Here is a 20,867-nt window from a genome sequence, read left to right on the forward strand (position 1 = left end):
GTAATGTTGTTAGGGACTAACAACGATTTAAGCTGTGGTGGATGTGAGGGTGTAAATTGTACTCCTCCGCATAGAATAAATAGGACGGGACAATTTACATGTTAGTCCAGTTTTATGTCACTGGTTAATAAAAATAGATAAATAGTGTTACATAAATATTTATTATCACGGTCTAATATGGCATTTTTAATGTATGGGTAGATAATGTGTTAAGCGGAATAATCCGCACCCATTACGCGTATTCGTCGGAGAATGGTAAGCTTGGGATGATACCTGATACATCCTCTCTCCTTCGGACGCTTGCATCGACTAGACGTGTATTTGCCTAGCCTGTTAAACAATTTAATTATTTCTTTTTGTTGAGAGCACATCGTTTGATCTTGATGTAATCTGTAAGTTTTAAATATTGTTTAATTTATAATATGTTTAGGTTAAATACAGTTTAACCCGGTTTAAGTTTGTTAAATTTACTTTTGTCTCTATATGCATTAGCACTCCACTGGTACGGCGACGGTTGCACTGGGTGTAACCTGTTGAGTGTTGTGTGCGGTATACGATCGTAATTCTTAGCTTAGCGATGTTAGAAGATTGATCAAAATATCCCTTAAGGAATCTGAATTAAGGCTAAAACCTTTATTTACTTTGTTTATCATATGTTAGCCTAGTATGGAATATTATGTTTTACCGTGTTAATTGATAGTTATGTTAATTTAAGTCTGATAAAGTTCTATGACCTTGTGTTTAGTGGGTCGTTGATTATTCGAACATGTGCGATGTTTATGGCTTTCAATCAGAGATCTGGTTGAGGGCAGCACATAATGTAAACAAATATGTCTGCGCCCACGAGACGATGTGCGATGCATATCGCGACGATTTTAGATACTAGATTGCATGGCCTAGCTTTATTATATATTCCATTTTACAGTATATTATTGTGTTTCAATTAATAATACTATAATTGATGTTTTTAAACTTAAATGCTTATCTGTTGCTGTATAGTTGGTGGTCTTCATTTATTGAACAATGAGATGATTTATATTTTGTTTAGTTTTGAGATATGTTTTATGATTTTGTTACACAGGTCTTGTTCCTGTTTACTGTTAGCGACGGCTGCAGTGTTGTGTTGGGTTTTAGCTTCTGTTTCTGTTATTAAACAATTGCGATTAAACTGGAAACTGAATCAGGTCTATTCTATTATGTGTCAGTGATCATTAATTGCTCTCCCACAAGCTATTCAAACACCAACGGACACGATCCGAAGGTCACACTCGCATAGCCCCCTCGTCGGGGAATGTAGCCCCCGCGTCGGGAAGATCCTGGCGCCACCCCTGCCCTGTTGTAAGCGACAAGTTGCTATACTCTTTAAAACAAAGATATGATCTTCGCATCTCTATACGAAGGTCGAAAGCCTCCCTGGACTTCCGAAAGAATAGCATTGTCTTCAAGATAGAGAGAGATATTTTTGGCAACTATCCTATTAAAAATGTTGGATATACAAGAGGTTAACGATATCCCTCGATAATTATTGAGATCATTGCGATCCCCTTTTTTGTAAATAGGAACAATTACACTAATATTCCACTCGCTTGGTAGGCCTATTTGTTCTAGTTTTAAAATTTGTAAAAATAGGTCTAATATAGATCTGATTAATTTGTCGCCACCATTCTTAATTAATTCATTTGTTATATTATCTAGACCTGGTGAATTATTATTCTTTGCCATTAGTATAGCCTCTTTTACAATATCATAATCTATCTTAACATCATACAAACAATTTTCGTCAACATCTTTATCATAATGACACCAATTTTTGTCGGCAAATTTGCAATTCCCGCCCCCCCCCCCCAACTTCAAAATCCTGGATACGCCACTGGTAATAGGCTCCTACAAAACGTAAATTATTATGAACAGAATAAATTATTCAAATGAAGAAACTCTTTGAATCCTACTATAATTTCATTTAAATCTACTACTAGTAGTAGTATTCGGTTGACGTTGATTAATTATTCCATGACGCCTCATGTTTGCAATATATAATAGTAGGCAGGCCTATGCTCTTTTGGTTGTGAGGAGACACACCACGCCATACGACACGTGGTTGGAGGAAAATAGTACAGACACATGTGACATACATTTCAACGGGTTGATTTCACAATACTAATGATTGATGAATATTTAAGTTAAGGAAGCTAGGCTAGTTACTATACAGTGCTTCTAGGTAGGCCTCCAATGCATGTTATTTCATGAAGTGATATTACTCAATGGTTAATTAATTTACTACCTAGCAGCTAGAATTTCGCTAGTATAGTAGTAAAATGATAACCGATCAGTGCTACTGTACAATTAGGTCGCGAATCAAATCGGTCGTGGTGTTACGTGTTCGGTCGCTGCACCGCTCGACTTTCAGTTTCAGGAAAATATATCTATGGCTATTAGCGCCGCTGGCGAAATTTCTATTACTGGACGTCTCAGGCAGAAAAATCATAAATCATTCATGGTGTGATGGCTGGGTGGATTGTTTAAATTGTTTAGTGGAACAGATTTTTTTTTCTCTAGATGGCCATAAATCGTGTTTCTGGACTATATAATTTGGTGTAATTTCTTCACTATTTTATAGAGCGCCATATGCCATTTTTGTCCAGTAAAAATATGGTTGAACAAATTGCAACAGAATTTTGTTTTGTTTTATTTGGTTGATATGGTGAACATGAACATCATATCCAAAGTTTACCAAAATCGGACATCGGGAAGTGGGTTAATTAGCATAAATTCAAAATGGCCGCCATTTGCTAATTTTAAAGCCCCATATCTCCTTAACAACGGTTGGATTTAGACCACCTAAGTGCATTACGAGTAGATATAAATGTGATATTAAACATTCTAATTAGCATATTTAAATTTCCATATGACGTACCTATGACGTCATATGGTAGTTGTGACGTCATTAATTATGTTATAAATGCTTAAATGACATTATACTATGCGAACAATTTAGAAAACTGCAGAAAAACAAGTTTCCTAACATTCTCCTTGTTGAAATGAACATAATTTCCAAAATTTACCAAAATCGGACGTCAGGAAGTGTGTTAATTAGCATAAATTCAAAATGGCCGCTATTTACTATATCATTTTGAAGCCCTATATCTCCTATAATGGTGGTTTTAGACCACCAAAGTGCATTGCGAGTAGATATAAATGTGACATTAAAAATTCCCAATTAGCACATTTAAATTACCATATGACGTAAATATGACGTCATAAGGTAGTTGTGACGTCATATATTATGTTTCTAACTGCTTAAATGGCATTATCCCATGCTAAAAAATGTTGTTCCTGTTGAAATGAACATGATATCCTAAGTTCACCAAAATCAGACTTCAAGAAGGGGGTCAATTAGCATAAATTCAAAATGGCTGCTATTTACTATACCATTTTGAAGCCCTGTATCTCCTTAGCGGTTGAGTTTAGACAGTCTATGTGCATTACGAGTAGATATATATGTAAAAACCGTTGAAATTTATCATTAAGTTTCCATTTACAAAATCTTATGAAAATAGTTATTCTACAGAACCGTATGAAAGGTGATCATCAAGTGTATTGCCGAAACTGATTTGTACTCAAGCGCACATCTTTTTAGAACTTTATCTCTTTAAATTGGTAAAGGAATAAAAAAATATTGTAATGAGGCGATTGTCTGTGGGTCAGGCTATTCAAACCCATCATTCCCACAAACTCATCTCAATTCCCCAACTGGAAATTGAGATGATACATGAAATGATAAATGTCATACTGTAGTTTTCGGTATAGTCAGCATCTGCATTCTGCTCTTTCAAAGTTGCTATTTCATTGTATCTGTTTGGTGTCGATTATTTATGAGACAACAACTTTTTATGATGTTTTATATAATGTTTATCTTTTGAATGCTGTTTCCAAGATTCAATGAGCATGATTCATGAACACTTCATCTTAGTGTCAACTAGGATGAAGAACCATCAGTTAAAGATACACATCACCACCGGAATCCAAAAGGGGTTGTTAAGGTAATAAAGTAATTTTCAAACTTGCCACTACTAATTACAGTATTTTATTTTTCGACAAGACAGTATTCAACTTCTGGAATAGAAACTTTGAATGCAGATGAGGATCTATTAAATATCTTACTTTGCCATAATTAAAAAAAGCGATTGCATTTTAAGACAGAAGTAGCAAAAAATAGTGGAATAATTGGTACTTAAAGAAAACATCTTAAGGAGGAAATTTGCAACATCTTTGTAATGCTCTGCACTTGCAAAGAAACAGGGGGATGCATTCTATTCGAAGCAAGAACTGTTCGGTCCAAAATTAAAAAAGACATCAGAAAAGCCAATGAAGTAGACTTGCTGTGCCTACATGTATGGTGGAAATATTTTGACGGCGCCAACATTACATTTTCTCTATGTATGTACTTTGGATGGGAAACTTACTGTGATCCAACTCCATATTTAGGATGGGGTCGAATTATTAAATCCCAGACTCATTACAGAATTAATAATCCTGTTTCTTTAAATATATATGAGATAGATATAATGCAGTTATAAAAAGTTGCAGTTGCAGAAAATTAACTGGAATGTTCTATTGCATGTTGTGAAGGGTGGCCGAATAATTTCTGATACCCATGATCTTAACCTGGATGTGGTAAATGTTCTACTATTTTCATGAGATTAAAAACATTTTTTCCTTTCAGTTTCTATATTTTCTCCTTAGAATAATGCCAATTGAGCATTATTGTGACAAAATACATGACGTCATACTGTATGTCTTATGACATCATAGGTACGTTATATGGCAATTTAAATATGCTAATTATAAAGTTTAATATCAAGTACTCGCAATGCACTTAGGTGGTCTAAAACCAAGCGTTAAGGAGATATGGAGCTTCAAAATGGTATGATAAATAGCGTCCATTTTGAATGTATGCTAATTAACCCACTTCCTGACGTCCGATTTTGGTAACTTTGGAAATAATGTTCATTTCAACAAGGAGAATGTCAAGAAACATGTTTTCTTGCAGTTCCTAAATTGTTCACATATTATAATGTCATTTAAACAGTTATAACATAATATATGACGTCACAACTACCATATGACGTCATAGGTACGTCATATAGGAATTTAAATATGCTAATTAGAATGTTTAATATCACATTTATATCTACTCGTAATGCACTTAGGTGGTCTAAATCCAACCGTTAGAGAGATATGAGGCTTCAAAATAGCAAATGGCGGCCATTTTGAATTTATGCTAATTAACCTACTTCCCGATGTCCGATTTTGGTAAACTTTGGATATGATATTCATTTAAACTATATTTACCAGACAAAACAAAGAATTTGTTCGCGCGAATCGAAAGCCTCATGCTCTGCGCATGCGTATTCGAGTTTCTGTCTGTCATACTCCCTTCTGCGACGAATTCTAGTTCCTTGATTTTTCGCTGCAGCAAAATTTACTAGTTCGAATTGTTTCTACTTTTTGCGAAGCGAAATATTGCGCAACCAATCAGAGCTCAGGAAATGAGTTATGACGCTTTCATGAGCAGTCATGCGAATCGAAATGCTCAGCAACCACGCGAGGAACATGAACGTCGCAGCTATTCGCTCATGTAGTGGAAAGAGAGTAGGCGATTTTTTTCTCTTCGAAACGTTTGATTCGCGCGAACAAATTCGCCTGGTGGAAAATCGGCATTAAGGCCTGTTTATACTACGACGATAACTATAACTATATATATATTGTACACGATAATAGTTTTAACGATTTTATCGTTCTATGACTCGCGACGTACGCGCGTGACGTTTGCCTTTTGTTTCACAATCATGACGGACTCAGAAGACGACGATTATTTGTTATGCCTTCTGCTATATAAAAAAAGGTGTCAACTGAAAAAAAGAGATCGAAATTTATGGGTTCACCCCATAAATCAATCAAGAGAGACTTATGGTGAATTCCATACGCTTTTTCCCGAACTGATTTGTTATGAAGACAAATTTCATAGTTATTTCCGAGTATCCCCACAAGGCTTTTATGAAATCCTAGCTAATCAAAGCAGTGGTGGCGCCAGCGGGGGGGGGGGGGGGCTACGGGGGGCCCCTCGTCGGGGAGCCTAGCCCCCCCGTCGGGGAACACGGGTACTTTTTGTCGGGGAATATAACATACAGTAAAAAAAATTCACGTTCACTTCATATAGCTTCAGCGCCTAGAAAACCACGACGTTCCATTGACCGTGAGAGTACGTCAGAGGGCTATTATGCACTTTTATGCATTCGTTATTGCCAGAGATCTAACTACTAAACAATAGCTAGTACGCACTTGTTTGGCGGTATCCCTTTGTACGAATCGTTCACCGTTGGGTCGAGACGCGTGATATCATGTTCCATCTAGGGACCAAAATGTGTAATGTAGTTATTTTCCAGGCGAAGTTTACCGACGGTTACCGAAGGGAACACGGGTACTTTTTGTCGGGGAATATAATATACAGTAACAGTGGGAAAGCCACTTCGCGTTTTGACCGTTAAATCGTGTAAAATCGACTTACTTTCGCATTGACGATTTTGAAGCGCCACCTATCGTTGAAAACTGAAACCACGATTTTTCGTCGCCTAGCAAATAAGTGCTGTTTTATTTTAAGCTCTCATGAATATTTAAGAACCGCCCAACATTACCTATTATGGTAAAAGCATTTCCTAATAAGTATAATTGAATAACCAATCGGTTTCTTTCAAAGAAACCGAAGCTAATACAATACATTCGGCGACTGAAGTCGGGACTCGTGAAATTTATAAATGTGGTACGATTTGACTACTGTTTTGTTGTCCATTTTCTGAATAGTCGGAGGTGCATCCCAACAAATTAAAACAATTATAATCAATTGTTTTATCAAGAATAATATTAGTTTAATCGAGTATGATATATTTCTATCCTGTTCAAAATTTGTTGGTGTATTCTCAGGCCTCGAAAGGTAGGTACATTTTCTAGCTGTGAGCGTGGTTTCGGCAACGCGAGACACGTGTGTCAGTATAGGCGATAGCGAGACGTGTGTTGTACTGTGTTGATGCTGATCCGATAGTCGTTAAGTTGTACTGATTACGAGTATCATTGGTCCTGGCCGGCCTAGCCTGTTGATCTGATCCCCCCACAAAAATACTTTTTTTCAATCAGTATTAATATATTATTTGATTTATTAGGCTCAATAGATGCCTAGCTAGGCTACTAGTAGGCCTAGGCCTAGATTATAAATAATAATAGTAAATACTGTAATTTAATTAATAAAATACAGCTTCCATTTGCCTTACTTTTATGTCATCATATAATATTATAATTATATACAACCAGACATTAACATTTTTTAAAATAATATTTATTATTTTTTCTGACACTTTCAGGAATCGTTGATGATGCAGAGTTCTTTTTCTTTGTGACTTCAAACTGAGAGTGAAGTGGATAAAAAAATGACACCGGTACCTACCGACATTGTCATACCCAAACTATAATTTAATTATTTAAAACAAAATGTTGAATTACAAAAATGTATGTTGCAGAGGATTTAGATGAATATTACAATACAAATATTTATGTTGAATGCAAACCTACTACACTATACTCTGTAAATTATGTTATTGTCATGTGGTAGACCTTAAAAATTGAATATTTATTGTATGTTAGGCCTATTTTATATTTTATTATTATTAATACTGTATTAGTTTAATATTTATACTACAATGTATTAATTTATATTATACAGTACTAGTTTGTACATGTTTTTACCCAAAAAAAATGAATAAATAATTTGTTATTCAATCTAATTGCTTGTTTGTTCATCAATAGCAAAACAATTGTAAGCAAGTATATAACAGTTCTTGTTAGCCGCTTATTTCAGGTCATATTATTAATATTAGCTAGGCCCGACGCGCCCGATCACAACGTCACTAAGTGACTTTCCGCCCCTGGAACAATCGCTCGCTAATAGGGCTAGGCCTCGGACTCGTATAAAAGCTATTATAATAGTTATGATAAATATTCCTCAACTAAAATGTATACTGTGATAAATAAACAAGTAATAATATACGTTGTATTGGAATGTATTTATTTATATGAATTCTTATACGCGGACAATTATAAACATCGCGTATATCGTTCGCTATAAATAAATTATGACGATGACGCACAGCTGTTTCAACCAATGTAAAATAAATAGAAAAAGTCAAGCGCCCTCAATATTGTCAGACGGCGATATGTGCCTGAGCGTGACGCCGCGCGAGTGGTTGAATCTCGTTCAACTTTCGCGACATTTGCAACTTTTATAACTACACTTTAAATTAATTTAATCAATTTCGTCATAAATATTATAAAACCATTTTTATACTATTTGTTAGAAAATAAGATTCTTAATTACCGATTTTTTGGAAATAGTAAGTAATTAAGCATAACAACAAGTTTACGAAATTATTTACACCCGGAAGTTTTAAAAATTAACATCGATCGGCCTAGCAAATGTAAACAATGGAAAGTTTGAAAAAATGCTTGTCAAATTGTACACTTTTTGTTTTTATTCGTAATTTTCATAAATACTTGGAAAATCTAGGTAAAAGTTTGATTATATATGCTTACATGAGACATTGAATTGTTAGGAGGTGACGGTGAAAATCTCAAGAAATTTTCATTTAAAAACTCGACTGTTTTGTTAAATGCGAAACAGCGTATTTGGCGAGAGGTCGATGAACGCGGCTGATAACCGCTCGCTAGGCTGTACGCAACTAGGCCTAGGTTATAGCTAGGCCTAGTTGGTACGTATAAGTAGTGTAATCATACTATACATCATTTTAATTTACAATAGAATAAATAATAAGCTTAATTATTATCATTGTATTTATTTCAACTGAATATAATTCATCATAAATGTAAAAATTTAGTAAAACTACTAACTACCAGGCCTAGCTAGGCCCTTAAAATTAAAGCCTATACAAAAATACTCAAACTACTGTATGATAAATATAATATAACATTAAAGGTTGGTAAAATTAAAATTTCTTTTCTTTTTTGTAGGCAACACAGTTTCACGAAAAGGCTTTACGTTCTACTTGCTTCTGTTGTGGAACAAAATTTAAAGAAAAGGATAAAAAATACAACTTAAAAAATATGAAAACAATCACAAATTTGCACTAAATCTAACAAATGTAAAATTACAACCTATATACATTTATACAACCTGCCATTCGCGAATTTTCAATGGATACTGTATACTACCACGCTAACATTTAAATTAACAGGGCATGGACCAAATTGCTTGGCATGCTACACTTCAACAACAACTATGACCTGGGCCAAAACTACATTCACAAGTGAAAGAACACACTGGCGTTTAAGGGAACAGTTTTTTGTCTGGTACAGCTGCTCCATAATCTGCTTTTCTTCTTTATATCTTCACTCTTTTTGAAAGTTTATACTAACAAATTTAATTAAATGAACATACCTCATAATCAAATAACTGTTTTCTCATCCTAATTTATATACATAGTTTAAAAAGCGCCAATTTTCAATTAAGATTACATCATACATTGTATATTTCTATTCAACAAAATTGTCAGAACTTTCTATTATTTAAATGTCTAAGATAGTCAGATCTCGGGTCCATTCTACAGTCACCACAGATTGACTTTTTCATCACAAAATTTCTGAAATTATAAAATGTATTAATGTGTAAATTAAGTATTTTTTAATTCTATAAAAATATCATACAAGTATTTTTAGCAGAATACAGGCATATTGCACCAGGTGTAATACAGCCTAAGCTACATATGCTTGAGCACCATGCTATTGCATTCATGAGAGAATGGAAGGGGGTCTCTGAGCAAGGCGGGGAGCTAATACATGCCAAACTCAACCGTCACAAAACAGCAGTGTGGATTAGAGTCAAACTTAGACTCATCTGATTTTCACATCTCCAATGATACAAAATGAAATAATAAAACCCAACAAATGCAAGAAAGCCAACAAAGAATGATTCATTAACATTAATGATCATAAAATATTGTACATTTTTAAATGTTAAAGGAATATTGCATTGTATTGATTTCCTTTTAACAATGCCTAATGATAATGAATATGTAAAAGTAATACTATAGTATGTCTATATTTCAATTACTAACTAATTACTATTGATTGATAGTACTACTGCTGTACTGTACATGTGTTAGTGATTGATTGTTAAAGTTACAAATTCATAGCATGGTAAACACAATTTAAAATTTACTAGTTCTTGAACAGTAAAATAAACTTACCTATATAGATGGTAGGTATAGGTATTGATCCAAATCTGTTTAAAATGTTTTAGCCATTTTGGGTTGCCGCTATATATGTACCTAAAAAATAGTAATAGTAATAGTATAACATTATAATAAGAATTAATTAAAATTAACTTATTAAATTTACTATGGTTGCATACATACTAATTTGAATATGCAGTGATGAGCAAAAACAAATGTTAAAATTCATTATTTATAATAATTGTAATTATTACATACAGGGTAGGCATATATGCCTTATGTCATTGCATAGGGTATATATAACCAGGTATCCTCATAATAAACATTATTTGTAATAAATACTGTAAATATATTAAAAATAAAAATTAATAATAATTAAATAATAATATATAGGCATAGAGCCTCTAGGCCTAATTAGGTAGCCTACTAATACCTAGCCTATTGCTCTAGGCTAGGCTAAATAAGCTGGAAAGCTGCTTCTCTGTAGGCTGCTAGTGCAAGAGAGCACAGGTCTAGCTAGTATATTAAAATAAAAATAGGGCCTATAATATAGGCCTAGCCTACCCAGCCAGTGGTAGTGATTGGTTGTTAATATTGAAAATTAATAGCATGGTAAACAAAATTTAAAATTTACTAGTTCTTGAACAGTAAAATAAACTTACCTATAATATAGATGGTAGGTATAGGTATAGGTATTGGTCAAAATCTGTTTAAAATGATTTTTCCACTTCGGGTTGCCGCTATGTACCTAAAAAATAGTAAAACATTACTATAAGAATTAATTAAAATTAGCTTATTAAATTTAATATGGTTGCATACATACTAATTTGAATATGCAGTGATAAGCAAAAACGAATGTTTAAATTCATTATTTATAATACTGTAATTGTAATTAATACATACAGGGTAGGCATATATGCCTTATGTCATTGCATAGGGTATATATAACCAGGTATTCTCATAATAAACATTATTTAAATAAAATACTGTAAATATATTAAAACTAAAAATAATAATAATTAAATAATAATATATAGGCGTAGAGCCTAGACCTAATTAGGTAGTCTACTTATACCTAGCCTATTGCTCTAGGCTAGGCTAAATAAGCTGGAAAGCTGCTTCTCTGTAGGCTGCTAGTGTTAGAGAGCACAGGTCTAGCTAGTATATTAAAATAAAAATAGGGCCTATAATATAGGCCTAGCCTACCCAGCCAGTGGTAGTGATTGATTGTTAATATTGAAAATTAATAGCATGGTAAACATAATTTAAAATTTACTAGTTCTTGAGCAATAAAATAAACTTACCTACTGTATATAGATGGTAGGCTGCTAGGTATTGGTCCAAATCTGTTTAAAATGTTTTTGCCACTTCGGGTTGCCGCTATGTACCTAAAAAATAGTAAAACATTATTATAAGAATTACTTAAAATTAGCTTATTAAATTTAATATGGTTGCATACATACTAATTTGAATATGCAGTGATGAGCAAAAACGAATGTTAAAATTCATTATTTATAATAATTGTAATTATTACATACAGGGTAGGCATATATGCCTTATGTCATTGCATAGGGTATATATAACCAGGTATTCTCATAAGAAACATTATTTAAATAAATACTGTAAATATATTAAACAAAAATTAATAATAATTAAATAATAATAGGCCTATATAGGCGTAGAGCCTAGCCTAATTAGGTAGCCTACTTATACCTAGCCTAATTGCTCTAGGCTAGGCTAAATAAGCTGGAAAGCTGCTTCTCTGTAGGCTGCTGCTAGTGATAGAGAGCACAGGTCTAGCTAGTATATTAAAATAAAAATAGGGCCTATGATATAGGCCTAGCCTACCCAGCCAGTGGTAGTGATTGATTGTTAATATTACAAATTAATAGCATGGTACACAATTTAATATTTGCTACTTCTTGAACAGCAAAATAATCTTACCTATATAGATGGTAGGTATGGTCCAAATCTGCTTAGCCACTTCAGGTTACTGCTCTATATATGTATCTACAATAGTATAACATTAATAATTATTATAACAATTTTATAAAATTAACTTAACTTATTAAATTTAATATGATTGCATACTAATTTGAATATGCAGTGATGAGCAAAACCGAATGTTAATATGATGCTTGTCATTATTTATATTGTAATTATTACATACATATAGGCCTATAATATTCCCTATTGCATACATGTTACATAGGGTATATATAATCCTCATAATATTAAATTTACAGTTTTTGTAATGAATACTGTAAATTTAATAAAACTAAAATTAATTATAATGATTAAATAATATTAAAAATATATAGGCCTAGGCGTAGATCCTGGGCCTAATTTTAATTAGGTAGCCTACTAATACCAAAGAACTTATAACACAAGAAGAATCTCCTGTTCGTCCGAAGCGCGTAACAATTACGAAAGGCATTGTGGGATAGAATAGAGCTATGGGTGGCGCCATTGTGAGCCATGGAGTAGGGCGCCCGCATCAAATTAGAAAGTCAAAATCATAGAGGGGTTCTGCTAATGCTCTAGGGGGTATAGAGTAATTGACTGAGGAGTAGGGCGCCCGCATCAAATTAGAAAGTCAAAATCATAGAGGGGTTCTGCTAATGCTCTAGGGGGTATAGAGTAATTGACTGAGGAGTAGGGCGCCCGCATCAAATTAGAAAGTCAAAATCATAGAGGGGTTCTGCTAATGCTCTAGGGGGGTAGAGTAATTGACTTCCTAGTTTGGAGGGGGCGCTGCTCCATGCTGTGAAATGGCGTCGCCCAGTTTGACCTTTTAACCCTGTACTTCCGATACTTTGTTTTGAATGCAAATTGAAGAACAGGAGATTCTTGTGTTATAAGTTCTTTGCTAATACCTATTAGGCTAGTAGGCTAGCCTACTCAAGGCCAGGCTAACTAAGCCGGAAAGCTGCTTCTCTGTAGTAGGCGCTAGAGAACACAGGTCTAGCAAGGGCCTAGGCCTAGTATTAAAATAAAAATAGGGCCTATAATATTGGTATATGCCTACCCTACCCAGCCAGGCATAAATAATTAAAATAATGTAACATTTCCAAACTCATTTGGGTCAGCTGTCACATGAAAGGCAGTGTTGCAACTAGAGTAGACATAAGCCTAAGCCTAAAAATGACACAATTTGAAACGGCCATAGCTCAAAAATTCAACCATCACCTCTCGACCATTACTATGCATGTTATAACATTCACAGATAACTAAATTATCATGCAGTACCAAAGAATTAGAGTGAAAATTACATTTTTTAAAGATACGGACAAACAAACATGTACCTAATTTGGAAATGTCACTCACGTGCGTCAATTGGACTATGCTTGTAATTTATGGTCCCCCCTTCCATTAATTTTCAGCGTTACATTCCTTCTTAAAAACAAAACGACAACGTGCTTGTTTCATCCAGGGACTCCTTAATGAATATTCATATTTTTAGCGACCCTTTATTTTTTTATCTCATTCTCATTGGCTGTTTAAAACATGTCTTTAAATGACGTTTGACTCCACTCTGCACACGTGGATTTGTAAGTAATTGTTTATGTATTGTTACTCCAGCGATACGACTTGTAACGTTGAGGGCGCATGACTTAATTCGTATGTTTGAAACAGCTGTGGACGATGAGTTTAAAAAATGGCGGTTTCGCTAGTTTTCGATGGAACAAATAGTGGTACCTTTAGTTTGAATAGTCGGAGCTGCATCCCAACCACCGAATTTTGTATCTTAATATCGTATTCTGTAGATTATTAATTTTTCTAACAGGGATTTTAAATTCAGGACTGTTCAATTTTTCTAAACATTTTATTTTAATGATTTTCTAGGGTACAATTTCGGAAAAAAGACATTGGTTGATTTTGCCGTTAAATTACAGATTATCGTTTTGTTCAAATACATTTAATTTTACATGACAATATATTAAAACCATTTATGAATTTATTTCACTAACAATATTTTTCCGATAATCAGCTAATATTGTGTTTTTCCAACACCCTAAAATTTAGCAATTTTCAACTAAATTAGAAAAGTAGGGCGCCCTCTCCGAGTCGAAATTTGACACGATTTGTCGACTGGCTGTCCCACTGGTAAAAAACGTTCGCGTTCACTTGGTAGCTTCAGCGTCTAGAAAACCGCGACGTCTCATTGACCGTGAGAGTACGTCAGAGTGCTATTATGCAATTTATATGCATTCATTATTGCCAGCGATCTTACTACTAAACATTAGCTAGGTACGCACTTGTCTGGCGGTATCCCTTTGTACGAATCGTTCAACGTTGGGTCGAGACGCGTGATATCAAGTTCCATCCAGGGACCAAAATGTGTAATGTAGTTATTTTCCAGGCGAAGTTTACCGACGGTTCGGGTACTTTTTGTCGGGGAATATAATTCGTTCGCGTTCACTTCGTAGCTTCAGCGCCTAGAAAACCTCGACGTTTCATTGACCGTGAGAGTACGTCAGAGTGATATTATGCACTTTATATGCATTCATTATTGCCAGCGATCTAACTTACTACTAAACAATAGCTATAGGTACGCACTTGTCTGGCGGTATCCCGTTGTACGAATCGTTCAACGTTGGGTCGTGATATCATGTTCCATCCAGGGACCAAAATGTGTACTGTAGTTATTTTCCAGGCGAAGTTTACCGACGGTTACGTCGTGTACTGTGTCGACGTGCGCTACACTACAGCAAAAACGAATTATGTTAATTGTTCGTATGTTCACCAATTTTTTAATTTACAAGTAACCTTCTGTACCGTGGGGCACCTAAAATAAATATTTCATCCATTACTAAACAAAAAAACATGCCATTTTCGCGTAGCCAACATCTTATTATAGCTAAGTTATTAAATTTTCAATGTCCTGATGTCATGAATTTCTCACCACTCGGAAGTCCAGATGGTACGCAGGCATACACTTGGGAGGAATAAACTTATTTCCCCGACTGAAAAAGGTCTACGCTTGCGTTTTTTAAGCCTCTGGGCCTGATGTTTCCAAAGTATAAAATGCAATTTTTTGAAGACCTGCAGCTCTAGTTTTAAACATTTTCTTAGCTCAGCCCCAACAATAAAGCTGGTCATATTTCGAAGTACAAGAAGTGCATTTTCCGGGACCTAACATCTCTATTTTTCAAACACTTCTTAGCTCAGTCACAACATAGAGATAATATCTCTATGGTCACAACCATGATAGGGACTTATATATTTTGTTTCATGTTTTGAAGTATAATAAGTCCAATTTCCAGGACCTCCAACTCTACTTTTCTAAATTTTCTTTGAACTTTTATTTTTTAAATTGAAAAATATGGATTGAAACAGTCATCGCGCATCGTTTTTTTGCACGCAGTATTTTATTTATGCATTATAAAAAATGGAAAAAATGGCTACCCTAAATCTGATTAAAATGACCTCAAATGACGCTAGAACGCGTTGCTTCCGGGGATTGGCCCCCTGGACCCCCACCGGGGGCCCTTGGCGGCCCCCTGGCCCCCAGCCTTGTGATTCTCGCTTCGCTCGCATAGCCCCCTCGTCGGGGAATGTAGCCCCCGCGTCGGGAAGATCCTGGCGCCACCCCTGAATCAAAGACGATATCGCAAAAGAAACAACCCAATTAAGACCAAGTATTTCTATCGAACAAAGGCTGGCAGTATGCTTGAGGTAAGTATATTTCAATTCCTTAACAAAAAAAAACTTTATAGGCCTAGGCTAGGTAGTATACACTAGGAAAAACTCACATGGTGTACGGTAGCTGGCCTAGGCCTAGGCCTAGTTTAGTAAGTTCAATGACATGCAACACAGTCACAGTGTCATTACCGTAGTTGAGCATTATACCCGAGTCAATTAAGTTTCGACTCGTCTTGTGTCGCTAATATTATAAAGCAATGAAAATGAAATATTGAATTGACATTATTTACAACTGTTTAATAAAATTAAAAAGCATAACATAGGCCTAATTAAAAAAGAATGTAAGAAATGCAATATAAAAGAAAAATTTAGTGAACGAAAAATGTCTTTGTTGTTGTTGACACAGAGGTCTGGATCTGGATCCTTATACTCAAATAAAGCAGGAAAACGGCATCACACTAGAGTTAAGTTATAATCCGACCTTTTTTCTTTTTTGGTAAAGCTTCACATTGACAAAAGTTTCTGTTATGAGATTAATCTATAGCATTATTGTTATGTTTAATTTTCAGGTTCTTGGCCACAGGAGATTCCTATAAAACTATAGGTTTCAGTTTCCGTATGGGAAAGGAAAGTCATCGCCGAGTGAACAGCAATGGAGGCAGATTGCCGACAGTTTTAATAGGCGATGGCAATACCCAAACTGCATAGGGGCAATTGACGGAAAGCATATATACATCAAAGCCCCTAACAAGTCAGGCAGTTTGTTTTTCAATTACAAGGGGTCGTTTTCTATTGTTTTGTTGGCCCTTGTAGATGCAGACTACTGTTTTACGGCAGTCGATATAGGAGCATACGGATCAAATAGGTAATGTTTAATTATGTTCTTTAAACCATCGAATATTTTTATATTAGTTCCTACTTAGTACCGTTACTAAATCCGTACTCATGTATTTAATAGGTCATTGACAGGCTATTGGTGAACCAACATATAAATGATATAAATGCAATTGACAATCCCAAATAGCAATAAAACATTTATTTTTTTCTAATGCATCATAGGTCTATCTTGTGTCCTATTAAAATTATATACAACAATGTTATTGTTACTTATCAGTGATGGAGGAATATTTGCTCACAGTCAGCTTGGACAAGCTATGGACAGTGTGGAACATTAAATATTCCAGCCGACAATGAAATACCAGGCATCAACCAAGCATTACCCCATGTTATTGTTGGTGATGAAGCCTTTCCATTAAGGAGAAATATAATGCGGCCATTCCCAGGCAAAAACCTTGATGAATCCAAAAGGATTTACAACTACCGCCACTCAAGAGCACGCAGAATTTCAGAAAATACATTTGGTATTATGGCGACAATATTTCAAATATATCAATGCAAAATTCAACTGCAACCTGACAATGTAGACAAGGTAATTAATGAGACTAGAATATTGGTATGGGCCTATAATAGGCTATTATTAGGGGTTTTAGCTACTAGTTAGGTACAGGTACCTAGGAATAGCTAGGCTAGCTTGCCTCTAGGATAGGTAACTAGGCCCACTCAGTGACTAGCCTATTAATAACGCCGTGGTTAGGATTCCGGCACCGGAACTCAACTGCCCACCGTTAGGGAATCCGACACGCTATTGCGCATGCTCAGAGCTCTGGGAAGTGAATAATTATAGCTTGTGCCATGCCACACTGCACACCACACTACCACTGCTGAGGGCTGAGAGTCGGAGTGTTAGGATTTACTGTAGCCTAGTTAGTCGTTGCGCGAGCGAGAGAGCGATGGATTAAACTTGGCCTAGGCCATACATGAATTAATAATTAAAATACGAATACGCCAGGCGCCATGCGTTAAAATAATTATTATGATATTAATAAGAATCGGTATATCTATCTACCGTAAGAATCGTAATGCTGTATTTAGCGTTGCGACCCCGACTTCCCGAACAGTTTTTTCACATCCACGCGGTGGCTGCCGTCAATAAATTAACTTGTGATTGCATGTTATGTACAGTTATAATGCGTTATATGAAATCTTTTATTTTGTACTTGAAAAATCATAAAACTAGTCTAAACTCATGTAATTATATAATATAATTCATAATTAGGCCCTATATGAAGTTTATATATGAATGAAGCAACCACTTTTTAATTACAAAATAAATAGGCCCACTGGTCACGTCTAGCTGGTAGGCCTAGCCTAGTATTTACTATTAGTGGATCCCGTTATTAGTAGGCATCTACGCTAGTTCGCCGTGGCGGAGCTATGAAATGATCCATCGCTGTTGAGTCACCGATTACCGGAGCTCTGGGCATGCGCAATAGCGTGTCGGATTCCCTAACGGTTGGCAGTTGAGTTCCGGTGCCGAAATCCTAAACACGGCGTATTAATAATTATTAGGCATAGTATTAGGCCTACTAGTCTTATTAATTAGCCTAGCTAGTAGTAGCTAGGCCTAGCTAGCCTTACCTAGAGTAGAGGGCATCTAGGTTAGGGTAGGCGGCCTCCTCAAGGCTAGTCTAGGACTCAACTTGGCCTAATCCCCTAGTACTACTTAGTACTAGGCATAGGAGGCTTACCTAGCTAGGCATAGGCTAAGGTATAACAAATAAATAAATCCTTTAAATTGATGATTTTACAGATGTGTTTCTTTGTATACTGTAATGTAACTCCTCGAGCTCCCTATGCTCAATGTTTTTGTTTCTATGGAGCGCCAAAAGAGCAACAATAATAGTACAAGTATAAAAACAGAAAGAAAACGAAACAAAAAAACTTATCATGATTTTTAAATTAAAATTTATTTGCCAGTATTTATTTCTTCGCACTTGCATGATTATACTATTATCATTACAATTTTAATTTTACATTGTTCCATCCACACTGTAGATGGACGGAGTATGGTCGAAGCGGCCGCCAAGCAAAGCGGCCGCCAGTTTAATATCGTCATTTGTATGGAACGCCATGTGCGCTTTAATCTTTGATTGTCGTTGTCAACACCATGGCCTATGGCAGCTGTATGTATGGTCAAACCAATAAATATAAGCCAAATCATGAACTATCGAATCTTTATATTTCTATAAAAATTAATGTATATTTTATTTGTATTTTAATACTGTTAACTAACTAAATATATTTACATATACTATCGAATCATTAATAATTTACGTTTGTATCATAATCTACGTACTATTGAACCTTTATATCTCATTTACTATTTATTTATTTATATCTCTTTTTTTTAATATTGGCAGTGAAGGGAAAAAATAACGTTGAACTAACCCGACGTTTCTCGGGCACTCTCCTATCGAATCTTTATACATACGTATTGCATTAATAATTTACGTACGGTATTGCCGAATCTTTATATCTCATTTACATACTATCGAAACTTTATACTGTACAGTATTGCAATAATTTACGTACGGTATTGCCGAATCTTTATATCTCGTTTACTTTACTATCGAATCTTCATACAGTATTGCAATAATTTACGTACGGTATTGCCGAATCTTTATATCTCATTTACATACTATCGAATCTTCATACAGTATTGCAATAATAATTTACGTACGGTATTGCCGAATCTTTATATCTCGTTTACTTTACTATCGAATCTTCATACAGTATTGCAATAATGATTTACGTACGGTATTGCCGAATCTTTATATCTCGTTTACTTTACTATCGAATCTTCATACAGTATTGCAATAATTTACGTACGGTATTGCCGAATATTTATATCTCGTTTACTTTACTATCGAATCTTCATACAGTATTGCAATAATAATTTACGTACGGTATTGCCGAATATTTATATCTCGTTTACTTTACTATCGAATCTTTATACAGTATTGCAATACTAATTTACGTACGGTATTGCCGAATCTTTATATCTCGTTTACTTTACTATCGAATCTTCATACAGTATTGCAATAATAATTTACGTACGGTATTGCCGAATCTTTATATCTCGTTTACTTTACTATCGAATCTTTATACAGTATTGCAATACTAATTTACGTACGGTATTGCCAAATCTTTATATCTCATTTAGGCCTACATACTATCGAATCTTCATACAGTATTGCAATAATAATTAACGTACGGTATTGCCGAATCTTTATATCTCATTTACAATGTGTACTATCGAATCTTGTTTTTTTATTGATTAGTAATAGGGTGTGTTATACATTAAGTGTTATTCCATTGTAATACATTGTTTGTGTTTTCAATAAAGCAACATGGGGACGAAAACGCGACCTTCTACAGCCGGCCGTGTAGTTATTAGCAGAAATTCGCGTAATTAATTACCGTACCGTACAGACACTTGCATCTTATTTTAGTATTTAAAACTCATTTTAAATTGATCAATATTTATATATCTGAAGGTATAAAATAATTTAGGATATTAAATAAATGAATTGATGTCATCATGTTATTGTAATTATTATGATTGCGAACACTACTACAGTAGTTACTTTACTAATTAATTAATATACAATAACAAATATATATATTTTGATATAATTTATTGAAAATATATATACATTATTCTTAATAATTGGCTTATTATATATTATATTAATATACAATACAAACACCACAATGTATTTTATTGACTTTATTAAACATATCATTTAGAACAGTTAAAGTAAGTAATCATCGATTCGCCATTTCGTTTAAAAGAACGTATCACATTCAATCTGTAAAAAAAGAGAATAAATTACATAATAATTTAGATTGTTATTTACGTCCGAGGTAAAGAAAACCTGTCGAAACAATGACAATCAAAGATTACAAAACAACGACAATCAAAGCGCACACGGCGTTCCATACAAATTACCGTTATTGAACTAGCGGCCGCTTTGGTTGGCGGCCGCTTCGACCGTAATCCAGATGGACTCCACAGAGTTTTCA

The 20,867-nt window shown here is 34.7% G+C and overlaps 2 long non-coding RNA genes across 3 annotated transcripts; one reads left to right on the top strand and one right to left on the bottom strand.

The window, feature by feature from the left end:
* The first annotated feature begins 6,536 nt into the window (after positions 1-6,536).
* Positions 6,537-8,097, top strand: LOC140055297 (uncharacterized). The gene is made up of 2 exons (XR_011846656.1): positions 6,537-6,991; positions 7,416-8,097. It is a non-coding gene; the product is annotated as an uncharacterized lncRNA (long non-coding RNA).
* A 787-nt stretch (positions 8,098-8,884) lies between these two features.
* LOC140055278 (uncharacterized) lies at positions 8,885-18,755 on the bottom strand. Of its 2 annotated transcripts, none has more exons than XR_011846652.1 (6): positions 18,530-18,755; positions 12,240-12,305; positions 11,600-11,683; positions 10,958-11,043; positions 10,311-10,391; positions 8,885-9,704 (listed from the first exon to the last, which is right to left on the bottom strand). It is a non-coding gene; the product is annotated as an uncharacterized lncRNA (long non-coding RNA). The 2 variants fall into 2 exon arrangements; XR_011846651.1 differs by lacking the exon at positions 18,530-18,755 and adding an exon at positions 13,601-13,678.
* Between the last annotated feature and the right edge of the window lie 2,112 nt (positions 18,756-20,867).

The sequence above is a fragment of the Antedon mediterranea genome, chromosome 1 (genome assembly GCF_964355755.1).
Source record: "Antedon mediterranea chromosome 1, ecAntMedi1.1, whole genome shotgun sequence".
In the NCBI taxonomy this organism is placed as follows: Eukaryota; Metazoa; Echinodermata; class Crinoidea; order Comatulida; family Antedonidae; genus Antedon; species Antedon mediterranea.